The sequence below is a fragment of the Mustela putorius genome, unplaced genomic scaffold, assembly GCF_011764305.1.
Source record: "Mustela putorius furo isolate JIRA1106 unplaced genomic scaffold, ASM1176430v1.1 tig00003834_pilon_pilon_pilon, whole genome shotgun sequence".
NCBI classification, from domain to species: Eukaryota; Metazoa; Chordata; class Mammalia; order Carnivora; family Mustelidae; genus Mustela; species Mustela putorius.
Window position 1 is genome coordinate 48,999,685 of NW_025421987.1, and position 16,175 is coordinate 49,015,859.

Here is a 16,175-nt window from a genome sequence, read left to right on the forward strand (position 1 = left end):
TGACCCATTCATTCTTTAGAAGGATGCTATTTAGTCTCCATGTATATCGGTTCTTTCCAAACTTCCTCTTGTGGTTGAGTTTTAGCTTCAGAGCATTGTGGTCTGAAAATATGCAGGGAATGATGCCAATCTTTTGATACCGGTTGAGTCCTGATTTAGGACCGAGGATGTGATCTATTCTGGAGAATGTTCCATGTGCACTAGAGAAGAATGTGTATTCTGTTGCTTTGGGATGAAATGTTCTGAATATATCTGTGATGTCCATCTGGTCCAGTGTGTCGTTTAAGGCCTTTATTTCCTTGTTGATCTTTTGCTTGGATGATCTGTCCATTTCAGTGAGGGGAGTGTTAAAATCCCCTACTATTATTGTATTATTGTTGATGTGTTTCTTTTATTTTGTTTTTAATTGGTTTATATAGTTGGCTGCTCCCACGTTGGGGTCATAGATATTTAAAATTGTTAGAGCTTCTTGTTGGACAGACCCTTTGAGTATGATATAGTATCCTTCCTCATCTCTTATTATAGACTTTGGCTTAAAATCTAATTGATCTGATATAAGGATTGCCACTCCTGCTTTCTTCTGATGTCCATTAGCATGGTAAATTCTTTTCCACCCCCCTCACTTTAAATCTGGAGGTGTCTTCGGGCTTAAAATGAGTTTCTTGTAGGCAACATATAGATGGGTTTTGTTTTTTTATCCATTCTGATACCCTGTGTCTTTTGATTGGGGCATTTAGCCCATTAACATTCAGGGTAACTATTGAGAGATATGAATTTAGTGCCATTGTATTGCCTGTAAGGTGACTGTTACTGTATATTGTCTCTGTTCCTTTCTGATCTACCACTTGTAGGCTCTCTCTTTGCTTAGAGGACCCCTTTCAATATTTCCTGTAGAGCTGGTTTGGTGTTTGCAAATTCTTTCAGTTTTTGTTTGTCCTGGAAGCTTTTAATCTCTCCTTCTATTTTCAATGATAGCCTTGCTGGATATAGTATTCTTGGCTGCATGTTTTTCTCGTTTAGTGCTCTGAAAATATCATGCCAGCTCTTTCTGGCCTGTCAGGTCTCTGTGGATAAGTCAGCTGCCAATCTAATATTTTTACCATTGTATGTTACAGACTTCTTTTCCCAGGCTGCTTTCAGGATTTTCTCTTTGTCACTGAGACTTGTAAATTTTACTATTAGGTGACAGGGTGTGGGCCTATTCTTATTGATTTTGAGGGGCATTCTCTGAACCTCCTGAATTTTGATGCTCGTTCCCTTTGCCATATTGGGGAAATTCTCCCCAATAATTCTCTCCAGTATACCTTCTGCTCCCCTCTCTCTTTCTTCTTCTTCTGGAATCCCAATTATTCTAATGTTGTTTCGTCTTATGTTGTCACTTATCTCTCAAATTCTCCCCTCGTGGTCCAGTAGCTGTTTGTCCCTCTTTTGCTCAGCTTCTTTATTCTCTGTCATTTGGTCTTCTATATCGCTAATTCTTTCTTCTGCCTCATTTACTCTAGCAGTGAGAGCCTCCATTTTTTATTGCACCCCATTAATAGCTTTTTTGTTATCAACTTGGTTAGATTTTAGTTCTTTTATTTCTCCAGAAAGGGCTTTTATATCCCCGAGAGGGTTTCTCTAATATCTTCCATGCCTTTTTTGAGCCCGGCTAGAACCTTGAGAATTGTCATTCTGAACTCTAGATCTGACATATTACCAATGTCTGTACTGATTAGGTCCCTAGGCTTTGGTACTGCCTCTTGTTCTTTTTTTTTTGTGGTGAATTTTTCCGTCTTGTCTTTTTGTCCAGATAAGAGTATATGAAGGAGCAAGGAAAATACTAAAAGGGTGGCAACAACCCCAGGAAAATATGCTTTAACCAAATCAGAAGAGATTCCAAATCGTGAGGGGGGAGAAAGGGGATAAAAAGAGGTTCAGGAAGAAAGAAAAAAAAAGGGAAAAAGAAAAAAAAAAGAAAAGAATTTTTAAAAAAATGAATAAAGAAAAGTATAAAAAAGAAAAAATATATATGTTAGATAAACTAGTTAAAAATGTTAAAAAAGAAAGGGTAAAAGTTAAAAAAACATTTTAGCAGAGGAAGATAAAAAAAATGAAAAAGAAAAAAAAATAAATTAACTGCAAGACTAAAAAATCACAGGGAGAAAGCCATGAGTTCCGTGCTTTGCTTTCTCTTCTTCTGGAATTCTGCTGCTCGCCTTGGTATTGAAACTGCACTCCTTGGTAGGTGAAGTTGGTCTTGGCTGGATTTCTTGTTGATCTTCTGGGGGAGGGGCCTGTTGTAGTGATTCTCAAGTGTTTTTTCCCCAGGTGGAATTGCACCACCCTTACCAGGGGCCAGGCTGAGTAATCCTCTCAGGTTTGCTTTCAGGAGTTTTTGTTCCCTAAGTGCTTTCCATAGAGTTCCGGAGGACGGGAATGAAAATGGCAGCCTCTTGGTCTCTGGCCCAGGGGAGCCAAGAGCCCAGGGCCCCACTCCTTAGTGTGCCCTCAGAGAACAGTGCCCAGTAACTCCTGTCTGCCTGGCCTCCGGCCGTGCCCCGGAGTCACCGAGCCTGCCACCAGTTCAAGGTAACCCCAAGCTGTGAGCTTACTGTTCGCTCTGTTTCTGTAGCTGGCTTCCCCGTTCCAATACCTGCAAGCTCTGCGACACTCAGACACCCCCAATCCTTCTGTGACCCTGCGGGACCTGAGGCCACGCTGACCCCGCATGGGCTTCGCCCCGGTTTAGCCTCTGGAGCGATGTCCCTCAGCGGAACAGACTTTTAAATGTCCTGATTTTGTGCTCTGTTGCTCCGCCGCTTGCCAGGAGCCGGCCCCTCCCCCCGGGGTCTATCTTCCCATAGCTTTGAATTCACTTCTCCACCAGTCCTACCTTTCAGAAAGTGGTTGTTTTTCTGTTTCTAGAATTACTGTTCTTCTTCTCTTCTATCTGCTGATGGATTTGCAGGTGTTTGCAATCTTTAGATAAGCTATCTAGCTGATCTCCTGCTAGCTGAAGTAGTCTCAGCCTGCTACTTCTCCGCCATCTTGACTCATTTCTCGCATTTGTACCTCTTAATCTCCTTTTCCTATTCTCCTATCCACCCACCTCCTTCCCTCTGGCTACCACCAGTCTTTTCTCTGTATTTATGAGTCTGTTTCTGTTTTGTTTCTTTATTTTATTTTTAATATTCTGCATATATATGAAATCATATGATATTTGGCTTTCTCTGCCTGGCTTATTTTACTTAGCATAATACCCTCTAGATTCATCATCCATGTTATCATGAATAGCAAGATTTTCTTCTTTTTTAAATGACTGAGTGACAGCCCATTGTGTGTGTGTATTCATCTTCTTTATTCATTTATTTATTGATATACACTTAGGTTGCTTCCATATCTTGGCTATTGTAAATACTACTGCAATGAATGTAAAGGTGCATTTATCTCTTCAAATTAATGTTTTTGTTTTCTTTGGGTAAATACCTTGTAGTGGAATTACTGGATTGTATGTTGTTTCTATTTTTAATTTTTTGAGGAAACTTCATACTGTTTTTCACAGCGGCTGCACCAATTTACATTCCCCAAACAGTACGTGAGGGTTTCCTTTTCTTCACATCATCACCAACACTGGTTATTTCTTGTCTTTTGATACTTGCCATTCATTACAGGTGTTTCCCCAAAAGGTTCCTTAATTAAGAGGCTTTAGATGTACATGTGTTTGATTGTAGGTACAACATTCAAAATTAAAAAGGGAAAAGCCAGATTTTCTAATTTTTTCATGGTACTTTAGTATTTGAAAGTCTTTTCTTCCCCTCCCTTTTTTTTTGTTTTAATAATCATGATTTGAGTTTCAAAAATCTTTAATATCTCTCTGAGATACACACTAGTGTTCTGCAATTTCTTTGCTTTTAGCAAATAATCAGTTCTTTCACCTGTATAATGTAGGGATCTGATAGAAGGAAAGAAAAAATGACTCCAGGAAGAGGCTGCTTTGGGTAAAATCTTCACAAGGATTCTTTCTTTTTTTCCCAAACAGAACCTTAAAATAAATTTGGAGTGTGGAGCAGAGTATAATGGTGACAGCAGCGTGCCTGCTGCCTACCAAAAGTTGAATTCTGTGTCAGGAATGATAATTACTGGCTCTGAAGCAGAAAAACTATCTACTCTGTCCTGATTACTAATTAATCAGGTGCTAAAGGCATTTAAACCAGTGACCTTATTTCAGGGATGGAAGTTACAAAGTGATGCTTAAGATTTAAAGGGACACTGGGTCCTTCTCCTCGCCCCCCCACACTGCCAAAAGGTTAAATGCAGTATGAAAATAATTCTGTGTGTGCGTCTGTGTGTGTGTGTGTGTGTGTGTGTGTGTGAGTGAGAGAGAGAGAGAGAGAGAGGGAGGGAGAGATCATTTGTCTTATTCTCATTGAAGCAATTTAACAGAGAGAGTGTGGCTTTCTGAAGGCTCAGATTCCAACTATAGAATGATATCCTTGGAAGGGTCCCTGCAGATTACAACATTCTACTTCCACATTGAAAAATAAGTCAGGTTTATTTTAATAGATGCTTTGTTGGCATTTAAATTGCTTGGATTCTGTCTTTATGTAATGCATGCTTATTATTGGTAAAACTTTGAAAAATTGTGGAAAACAAAGCAGAAATATTTAGAATGCGACTGCTGTACATTTTGTTATCTCTTTTCCATATATTTTATATTTTGTTTCTTATTGACAGGACAATGTTTTAAATCACACTGTACCTTTCTTCTATAATCTGATATTTTTACAATTGTTTTTTTGTGGTTTGAAATTTACTTTGTCATATGACATGTTACTGGGTGATACTCAATTGAAAGAATGTAAAAAATGCATTTACACAGTCCCTATTATGAGACATTTCTATGATTTCAACTCTTCACTCCTATAATATTGCATTTTATATAATTACTAGTGTACATCTCTAATTATCTGTTAGGATAAATGGTTAGAAATTGAATTAGTAGGTCAAGGGACATAAATATTTTTAAGGCTTTTGATATATTACTAAACTGCTGTTCAGAAAGTTTGTACCAAATTTTATCTGTACCAGCAGCATATAAAAGAACCCTTCTCTATAACCCTCAGCAATAGTGAATATTAACCTACTTAAAAATCTTTTATCAATGGATAGGTGATCATGAACTTTTCTTATTTCAATTTGCATTTCTTTACTTTTTTTTAAGATTGAACATTTATCAAGAATTCTTATGGATGCTTTTCTCAATTGTCTATGAATGTGCTTTCTCTAGTTTCCCTTTGAGCTGTTAAACATTTTATTGATTGATAGAAATTTCTTTTTTTTGTTTTAAAGATTTTATTTATTTATTTGACAGACAGAGATCACAAGCAGGCAGAGAGGCAGGCAGAGAGAGAGAGAGGGAAGCAGGCTTCCTGCGGAGCAGGGAGCCCGATGTGGGGCTCGATCCCAGGACCCTGAGATCATGACCCGAGCCGAAGGTAGCAGCCCAAACCACTGAGCCACCCAGGTGCCCCAATAGAAATTTCTTTATATGTTAAGGTTATTAGCCTCTTTATCTTATATAATACAAACCTTTGCTCCAGATTGTTATTTACACTAGAATTTCTTTTGTCATTTTCTGTGCTAAAATGAGTATATAGGCTTTTAGTTATAATATTTAAGTATGTAACCTAGAGAAAGGAATTTTTTTTTCTGGGACTCAGTTGCTTTGTCTGTAAAATGTGTGTGGGGAGAGGGAGGCATGGGGGCATGGGTTGGGAGGAACAAACTAAAGACATTGGATGAAATAATCTGTTACATCTCTTTCAGGTCTAAAAGTTCTGTGATTCCATTACTTCTCAATTCTATCCTAATTACCACATATAATCAAGCCATATGGTACTTTTTTGATCTGATAAATTTGGGGCAAGAATTACCATTGCTTATTAAATCTTGGTGCTACAAATTCAGGGTTAATTTTCTTTTAATGAAGAAACTTCTGCATGACCCCAGGGCTTTTTTCTTCTGTTAAATTGTTATGAACCGTTTCCATTTTAAAAACACCAATGGCTTTAATGAGTTAGGCCTGCCACTTTCATAAAATTGCAGCTAATGAATGACCTTGCAGACAGAAATGGGCAACACAATTACAGTCACCAAAGTTTTCTTCATGACTTTGAGCCTGTTTACCATTTTCATCCTGTGCGTGGACACACAGAGCCTCAGAAAATTAAATACAGAATACACTTGTGGCTGCAGTGTTAATAGAAGAGACAGAGTAGTTTATACCTGAAACCATGAGCAGGGACATCTGCTTTGAAGGAGATACTGTGGCTTGTTCATAGATGGTTCGCATGGTGATTTACAGCTAGGAAGCTTGGAGATGTCTGGATTTCTAGATTTGTATGTTCCATGGAATATTCTCTATTTTTATATTTTAGTTGGAGTAGCTTAGAGAAGTCCCAAAGCAATATTTTTATTTTTTATTATTATTTTTTTTGTATCAGAACAGCATGGTTCTTCATGGTACTGCAGTGTTGAACAGGAAGGTCTTAAACCTGTATATGTGGTCTACCTTCTTAGATCATAGGACGACGCTACCAGGAGCTGAGTGAGTCTCCATTTTTAGACTAATTTTTTGGGTATCATTTTAAAAAATTTGTTATTGGTCATCAACTATAGAAATTGGCCTTCCCTGTAGAAAATGTCTAGAAAGAATCCTGACTCCAGGTTGTTTCTCATTAAGGTGCTGTGTTTCCTGCTTTGTTCATGATAGTTATTTATTTATTTATTTATTTGACAGACAGAGATCACAAGTAGGCAGAGAGGCAGGCAGAGAGAGAGGAGGAAGCAGGCTCCCTGCTGAGCAGAGAGCCAGATGCAGGGCTGGATCCCAGGACCCTGGGATCATGACCTGAGCTGAAGGCTGAGGCTTTAACCCACTGAGCCACCCAGGTGCCCCTGTTCATGATAGTTTTGAAAGATGCATCTTACAGTCAGTTTTTCCCAGAAAATCTTAATTTATAATTATCTAGAATCAGTACTTTATTTCTAGTTAAAATGTTTCCTTCTCCCCAAAAATCCCTGGAAGGAGACCTGGAGAGATCTCTTCAGGAAATCGCTTCCATGGGCTGAAATATCCTGAATTCCTGCTACTTCTCTGAATTCCAGACCCCAGACCCACTTAGTTGTTGGTACTTTTCTTCCTTTTATCCCTGACGATTCGAAGATGGTTCTGGCTATATTTTGGTTTATGAACTAGTGTGGTACGTATGATATTTTAGAAAGCTTCTTAATTAGGTCTCAATGTTAGTAAGTTCTCCTTCACTCTTTCACCCTTTTATCATAGCCAACGAACCTGGAGTCTGGAAGAGGAAGATACGACGCAAGGGAAGGGAGACGGGAGGGACAAGTGAGGGACAAGTTCCTGATAGCATTTTGAGGATTGTTGGGAGAAGAGGGGGAGAGGCAAGACAGATGAGGTGAGACTGAGCTCTGGCTCCTTTCTCTGGCTTTGGCCCGGGCATGGCGATCAGGCAAGCCTAACCAAATGATGTGGGCAGAGTTTTCCTTGATTCATTTTGGGATTCTAGGAGAAGATCTCAGCTTGCTCTGCTACTAACCTGGGGCTGGTCACAACTGAGAATGCTGCATGGCCTAGCATAGCAAAGATCTGCATTTTCCTTTGGCTGGTTGTCACATAGAATCTAGAGGTTGTCACATGTTTGCATGGCACATGTAGACGTAAGCTGACTCTGACTGCATACCTTCCTAGCACAACAATGATAGCACTTGTAATAAATACTTACATAACACTTACATGTGCCAGGTGTCACTCAAAATACTTCATCTTTGTTAACTCATCCTCATAGCAACTCTGAGAGGTAGATGCTGTTATTATTAGTCCCTCCCCATTTTATAGATGAGGAAACACAGACACAAGGATATTGAATAATTTATCCAAGGTCTCAGATGGGAAGCAGTGATCTGGAATCAGGCAATCTGGTGTCTGAGTCTGGAGGATGATCATGGTTAAGAGTGAAGTGGTCCTCTAACCAAGGCCTACGGTGCCAACTGCCTGGGCCAGACACCTCAGGATGCCCATCACCAAGGGTCAGCTGAGAAGCTTGTGGAACCCTAGTTGGATGAAGAGGTAGATAAGTGGTGGACTAATCTTTACTGTTTAGCAAGGGTTGTTAGAGGGTTCAACAATGAGAACTACACAAGGAACACAAATACATGTGCGCCACTCCCTTTACCTGCTGTTCTAATAGCTTATCAGTCTCTGTCACTTACCCACTGCCAACTTAAGGAAGGAAGGAAGAAGGGTAAAGAACAGCCTTATTAGAGTGAGACTGTGTGGCCTAAGTTGATGTTTCAGTGATGGGGTTGGCCCGGGATTAGTCTATTGGACTAATTACTGGACTGACAATTTTTTCTGCCACTTTTTGGGTGGCATCCAGTAGGGAAGCTAAATCTTTATGGAGAAGTTAAGGGAGCAGCAATTTCTTTGCACATCTGTATAATGGAAGCACTCAAAAGACTGGAAGTAATTTTCTTTTTTCTGTGCATAGAAGGTACTGAAATATAGGTTTTTTTTAGCATCCATGGGGGCAAAATAAATTCTAGGTATATTATTATCGTTTTCCACTAACCAGAGTGGAAAGTGGAAGTATGACTCAACCAAAATTATCTAAGTGGTTTCTGTTTTGTTTTCTATGTAAAAATGATTATAATTACATGACTCCTGAATTATTTAAGATGACTATATTGCATTTTTCTTTGAAAATGACCATTAGAACACAAATCCCTTCAGCCACACAATTTATTCTGATGACAAAGGTAGAAACCAATTACGTTTCTATTTCTGGAAAGATAAGGGACAGTAAGACCATATAGGACAATTGCTTAATTTAAGAAATATAGATATAGATAGATTATGACATTATCTATCTATCCATTTATCTATCTATGACTCTCCTGACTATTACATAGATAGTGGAGGGAGTTGGTGAACAACACAGTTCAGACATGCCAGAGTCTGACCCAGCAGGATCTTCAGCTGTACTTTGGGATTCTCAGGCAGAATCTACTAAAACAACCGGAGAGCAATTTAGCTAGACAGGCCAAATTCTCCCCTTCACACTCCGGCTTTGTGTGTCTCTGTAAATTATTTTTAGTAGGTGCTGTAATTGTGGTTAAGCGTGGAGTTTACCAAAGCTCTTAAACATGAACCTGTCGAACAGCTTTACTTGGACAGAAGTTTCTCAAGGGCTACAAAACAAATATTCAGGCAGGAACAAACCTGCCTGGGATGCTTCACTCAAGGCCTAGGCTTGGGGAAAATGCTAGCATTGACTTCCATATCGCCTCCTTCAATTTAACTGAAATTAAAAAGCAAATTACGATGAAATCATTTGCCACAATCTGGTTCAGTGTGGTTTTCTAATTGTTTGTGTTGGGGACTAAGCTCAAAGAGGAAGTGGGGCAAGGAATGAATCCCTTGTAGACAGGAGACACGTTGATGCTGTTTAAAACTCCTGTCAGGGTCTGGTTTCTGAATTCCAAATAGAATGCTGCTTTACATGAGGAGTGGAAAAGAAGTGACCTAGGGCATCTATTTGGGGGCTCTCTGTTGACACAAGATGGAGGAACAGACCTTTGGTGGATTCTTCTAAGAGAGCATTCAGCATTTTGCTCTAAATATAAAACCGTAACAGTCATTTGCTTGTTTTTGCAGAGGAGAATCTGACACCTACAAATAAACAGATTTTGGTCATCATGCACGTAGGAAAGCCAGACTCCATACTTATGATTCAGAGCTGTTTGCTTTGGAATGCTGCATTTTCACTTCGCAAGTTGGGTGAAGTGAAGTTGTTGTCTTTCTAGGCCCCCTTCCTCCTACATCCCAAACTTCAACCCCAGGCAGTTTTCCGTGATATTGAACAGCTGCTCCTTTCCAGTTGCTAAAGGTTTATGCCATGGCTCCGTATTTATCTTGGACACTCCACTGGGTTGAGCTTATTATCTTACTGCATTGCCATTGCAGAATTTATTGAATAAAAGGGGGCTGCTGCTGGCTGTGAGCTGAGTGGGAAGTCCAGAGTTTCAGAGTCCTCGTGAATTAGGGCACCAGATGCATAAGTAAGATAAACCTGTTACCCCTCTAGCCCTTGGGATGCGATTTCTCTCTTCTGAATGCACCTTCTGCAGAGTTAACAATTTAGATTGAATTAGTTCAGAACACAAGAAGGCAATTTTCATTTATAAAGGGATTAGCTTTTTTTCCTTTCTTTTTCTTAGGCTAGAACAACAATCTAAACACAAAGATAAATTGAAATGGGATTTCCTTTTTAAATGGCTTTCACTAATACAAATAATAATAAGAAAGGAAAGCTATTTAGGGGATGCTGAACGGCCTCTGACCAAGGCATTTTAATAACTGTAGGTAATAAATTTAAGGTTTTAATTTGGGATGCTGGTATTTTTAACTGCTTTACAGAAATATATCCACATGGACTGATGAGGCCTATTAGGACCCTTTCTCCAGGAAGACTCACGGAGGTGTTGATCTCTCAGGTGCTAGGGTGACATCCTAGGGCTGCAGAGATGTGACCCGGAAAGGAAATAGTCTTTGGCTTAGAATAATTTACATTCCTAATGCACCTTAATCTGTAAAAGGTTGGGCTGAATGCTTTATACTGGGGAAACTCCTATTCATGCTATAAAATATAATCAAATGAATTTCATGGTAATGAACTACTCAGGTTTAATGAATTTTTTTTTTAAATGTGGAGTTAATGTTCTATTTTAGAATTACTTTTGTCCAGTGAGTATTTAAGTGAGTAATCACTCACTTAAATATTCTATGGAGTCTTTCATAGATGCCGGGAAAATGGAGATAAAATGTTTCCCTCATTTCCATTTGCTTAAGAAGCACAATTATTAAAAATAAGCGCTATGGAGATTCTAACACGTTGAGACAATTCATACGTCTCTGTAGCTCGGGTGACTTCTGAAGGAAATCGCACGGACTCGAGTTGCCACCTGCTCCTCTGGTCACAGATTAATAACATCTGACCAAGCATGAAGGCATGCTGAGGCCATCTGCCGTCACACAGAGCAGAATGTGTCGCAGCTTCCTCAAGCGGAGCTCTGACTAACGGCATGGCTCCACTCTCGGTCAACAGTCATCCTATCGAGCTGCGCGACCCAGTTCTTTCGGTAACAGGAATTCAGTTCTCATCTCGGTCAAACCAGAGCTATGGAACCTGCTCGGGAATGGCTGAGCTGTTAGGCCAGCTGTATACTTTTGTGATAATTATGAGCGCTCTTCTCTGTTTACGTAGTAAAAGGATGTCAGATGAGAGCTTTTGCGTTTGTCCCTGTGCATCGATGTGGGGCACAAAGCTAATAAATACATACCGAGAACATCCATATTTTAAAATAAATTGGATTCTCTCTCCTCCACACTTCCTACCCCCTTCACCATCACAGTCATCACAACTGTGGCTGCTGTTCTCTTCACCAAGGTTTCCATATGCTCTGGCCTTTTGGTTCCAAGGAGCAGAGAGCTGACTCTGTAGCAATAGAAACACGTGGGATTTTAGAGAATGATGAGAGAGAAGAAATTCCTGCTCACCTGGTATCATACTAGGAAGGTTGTTAGACATCAGTGGCTGGACCCTTTCCTACCCTGTCCCCCTCAGGATGAGGACAGATCCCCAGCACCATCATCACTAACATTCCAAAGGAAGCCCACGTAAGAGCCATAGAGTGGTGGGTGCAGGAGAGATGGCATTGGCCCAAGGACTACAAGGACTTGTTCTTGTTCTGAAAATAACAACTGGGCCACCTAGCATAACCTCTTTGATCTAACAGTGTTTTAGGTTTTTTTGCTGAAAAATGAGAGGACTGGAATTGATGGTTTTCAAATCGTGTCATAAAATTTCAGAATGGTGCCTCTAGGACTGCTGGCCAGATCTCATCTCACCCAGAGTGAGAATAGTTACCGGGCAGTGAAGCTGCTACTTTCTGATCGTGAGGATGAAGGCCTGTACATGAAGATTTGTGGACCTGGGCCCCTGAGGAGATCATCTAAGTGCCATCTTGCCTTTTCTACACTTCTTGTTGTGCAAAACAATGCACTTTTTTTCTCTTCTCTCTAGCATTCCTTGACCCCCAACCCCTACCCCCACCGTCTTCAAACAATGCACTCCTGTATAATGGAGCTACTCTTCTTTTTCTGTTGCAGATTGCTGCAGGCATTTCTGAGGAAAACAGCATTGAACTTAGTACTGCTCAATACTGAGTACTGAGTACTGAGATCAATAACCATAGTTAGCATTCATCTAGTATTTTGTAACCATCTTCAGTACAAATCTTGTTTTTCTTTTAATGGGGGCATTTTTAGCCCCCCTGCAGATAATATTGTTTTAATGTTCTTTTATAAATGTCTTGTTTTTAGATGACTAATCTGAACACAATATTTATAACCCACCCCTTCCTTTCATACCAATAACACAGAGAAGGTGATTTCATGAATCAAAATGTGAAATATTAAACCAGAGAAACTGCTCCCTCACTGACAACGAGTATAGTTAAATATGATGATTTTTAGACTAAAAGGAGGATTGTTCTCTTATGCCCTAAATTAACTAACTTCTTGTGAAGGTTTAAATAAACAGACATTTACTTCTTTCTGCTTTTAATAAAGCAAATACAATTATTTCTTGCAAAACTGAATGGCAATTTTAACTCTGAAATTAAACTTGGATCTGAATTGCATTTCAACAGTGTAAGTGAGTTAAGTAAATATGTCTCTTTGAGGAATTAGATTGAAATATTCTAGTCTTCTGTATACTCACGTCTTGATGAATATTAGTAGATTTCTGAAATAATTTGAAATGCAACTCTGGTCCTCAAACACATACAAAAAATTCTTTAGAGAAAGATTCTGGCTTAAAATTTGAAAATGTTGAAGACATATTTGGTTGAAAGATAGAGTGGAAACATGTTACCTAGGTTACATGAATTTGTGATAAAAAATAAAAAAATGGATCTCTGAAAAACATGTAATCTATCCTTCTTCATTTAAATATATCTGAAGTCTATTGCCAATTTGATGACTCTTGCTTTATAACATCACATATATTTTTTATATCAAACGGAAAACAAATTTCAAGAGTGTTATACCCTCTTCCATAATGGCACAATGGTATATTTATAATATGCCATTTTTATCATAGGTCACTAGAGAAGTAAATGGGCTTTCTTTGAAAGAGTTTAGAAAGGAAAGGCAGAAAACTGTAGTTTGGATTTTTTATTAATATATTAAATTTCTGTAAAATAATTTACATTTATATAACAAAAGATGTAGTATAGAGTAGCGAAAAGGATGCAAACTTTGAAGTTAAGCAGGCTTGTACTAGAATCCTAGTTCTTCCAGTCTCCTGGTGGCAGACATGGCCTCAGCCCATCCAAACCCATGCCCAAGCTCCTTAGCTTTCTCCAACATTCCACAGAAAGGCTGAGAAAGTAAGATTCTAGCTTCCCCAGCCTTCCTTCCAACTGGGCTATGTGACCCACTTATGTCCATTCAGCTGTAAGGGAAAGGTCCCAGGGCATTTCTAGAAAATATCTTCCTAAAATGAGAGAACAACATGAGGAGAAAGTAATTTTCTGTTTTCCACTGCCCCTCCTTCTTCCTGAAATGGATCTGTAAAAGGATAAAATGGTCATAGCTATCTTCTGACTGAGAAGGAGGAACAAGAAGATGCCTGTGACCCTGACCTAGTGCCCCTACCTGGTCAAATTCATTGACCCAACCCTGGGGTTATTAGCTTCTAATTCCTTGCAAGATGATTTAAAAAAAAAAAAAAAAGTTCATTGTTTGTAGCATTCCTTACTGACATACATTTATTTTAATGGACAAATATTTTAACTTCTCTGAGCTTCAATTTCTCTTTATGTAAAATGGGAATAATAGTACCAGCTCACAGTTATGGTGGTTGTTTTGGAAGAATTCACTGAAATATGTCTTTGAACAGAGCAACACATAGTAGATGCTTTTTAGTTATATTATTGGCACTGCATTGCCTTAACCAGCTTGAAGAAGATAGAATTAAATAAGGCTCTGCTAGTCTGAAAAACTACACAACATATTTTAGCTTATAATTTCTCACTTAATTCTTCTAATAAATCTACAATGAGGGTATGATTTTTCACTCACAGACAAGGAAACTGAAGCTTAGCGATAGAGCATTCTGAGGGCACATGATTTGAATGTGTCAGAGTTGGTATGTGTGCCCTAAGGTTCACCCCACATGTGTCAGGGAATATGAGAACCCTGAGCTGGGACCAGGAGAAGGCATCAACCTAGAGAAACAGGAGGTCTCAAACTCAGACAGGCTCACCATGTGTGCCAAAGAGAGATGCTAAGAGTTCTAGAATGTGTACTTGTGTATAAGCTTGTACTTGCATATAAGCATAAGTTCTAGAATGTGTACTTGCGTATAAGCCGGTGGTGGAAGGGAGGACCTGGGCAGCTGCTGGGTTGGAATATGAGAGCTATGGTCCAGAAACAGGAGCAAAGGATCAATGGTCTGGAAAAGTGCATAAGGCTGGTGGCTGACTCATATACCTTCATGAGCCAAGATGGTAACATGAATGTGTGGGTCTGGTAGAAGCAAGACAAAAATGGATGGAAGGGACTAAATGCTAGAAAGAGGGCACATGCCCTATCTAAATACATTTGAAAAAAATGTGAATGTTGTGCTGATGAAATAAGACAAGTCCTGGGGTAGTATATGATTGCTGGCCACAGGTTTGCAACCTGGACAGTAAGGTAGCAGGAGATAGAAGTCCAGGTTGTACATGACTTCAGATCCCAGGATATTTTCTCTCCTCTCCTTATTTGTTATTCATTTACTCCTTCCTTCCTTCATTGGTTTTACCAGTGAACAACATCATTTGGTTTCTTTCATTCAGTAGTGGTTGGAGTGGGGAAGATTAAGAAGAAGAAACTCTGCTTTAGGAATAGGCCCAAACAACTTTATGTATCAAAGTTTCCAGCTTAAGTATTTCATTCCAGGCAGAGGGAACAGCATATGTAAAAGCAAGAGACATTAGAATAGGTGAAGGGGTGTTGCTTATCAAGGCATATAGCCTTGAAGGAGGGCCAGATAATAAAGGGCTTTTTTTTTGACAGAGCATTTGGATTTTATCCTGCAGGCATTTGAAGGATTTTAGTTAGGAAACTTCACGGGCAAATTAACATTTAGAAGGATGACTCTGGAGTCTCCCTGGAGGGTGGGTAGAGAAGGAACAAGATTAAATCCAGGGAGACCAGACAGAGGCTTCTTCCACAGCACGGATGACATATGCTAAGGGGTTGAATTGGGATAGGGAAAAAGGGCGACTGACAGCAGAAATAGTAAGGGACAGTGATGGGCCATTTGGAAAACACAGGAGAGAGGAGTGTAGTGTGGTAGTTCTCAAACCCAGTAAGCACTAGTAAGCAACAGAAGTACCTAAAAGTCCTCTCCTACCCTTCTGTCCCCACGTCCTCCCGTAGCTCTGGGCTGGGAGTTGACTGCATTTCTAACAAATTCCCAGGTCATGCTGCAGTTCCACACTTGAAGGACCTCTGCTCGAGGCAACATGTACCACTCTGCCTTAGACAGGCAATGATTTATGTCTACTTTGCCTTAGAAGTAGTACTTGCCTTTTAGAAGTTGAGGCAAGTACTGAATTGGCAGTCTCTCTTATTAACAAGTTCTATATACAACACATATCAACATAGGTGCTCCGGTAGGAAATCTGTGATTTACCAAGTCTCTGGTTGTAATATGTACTAAGACCAAAAGGCTTTGAGCACCAAGCAGTTTTATTTTCCATGAATGATACAGAAATCGAGGCAGAAAGAGATGGAGGGAACTTCACTGATTTAGGCTTCCATAAATAGGAAGGTAAAATAATTTGGAGAGATAATGTAGTGAAATTTCTTTGTAGTATTTATCATGAGAAGAGCTTGTAAACAAGCAAATAGTAGAAGGATTGAAATAGTAATTCATACCCCGTTGAACATAGTTTTTATGAGGAAGTACAGGAAGTGCTGTTTTCTCAGAAAACATCCTATAAGCAAAGTTGGCTGGAAGATAATAAATGAGTCTATTATTTCCTGAGGCTTTTTATAG

General features: G+C 39.4%; 1 long non-coding RNA gene across 2 annotated transcripts in view; it reads left to right on the forward strand.

Moving 5' to 3' along the window:
- Positions 1-2,449: 2,449 nt before the first annotated feature.
- The window catches only part of LOC106006010, a 285,724-nt gene continuing 271,998 nt past the window's right edge, over positions 2,450-16,175 (forward strand). For both annotated transcript variants that reach the window (XR_006609110.1, XR_006609109.1), the window contains exon 1: positions 2,450-2,571. This is a non-coding gene — a long non-coding RNA (uncharacterized LOC106006010). The remainder of the gene's footprint in view (positions 2,572-16,175) is intronic.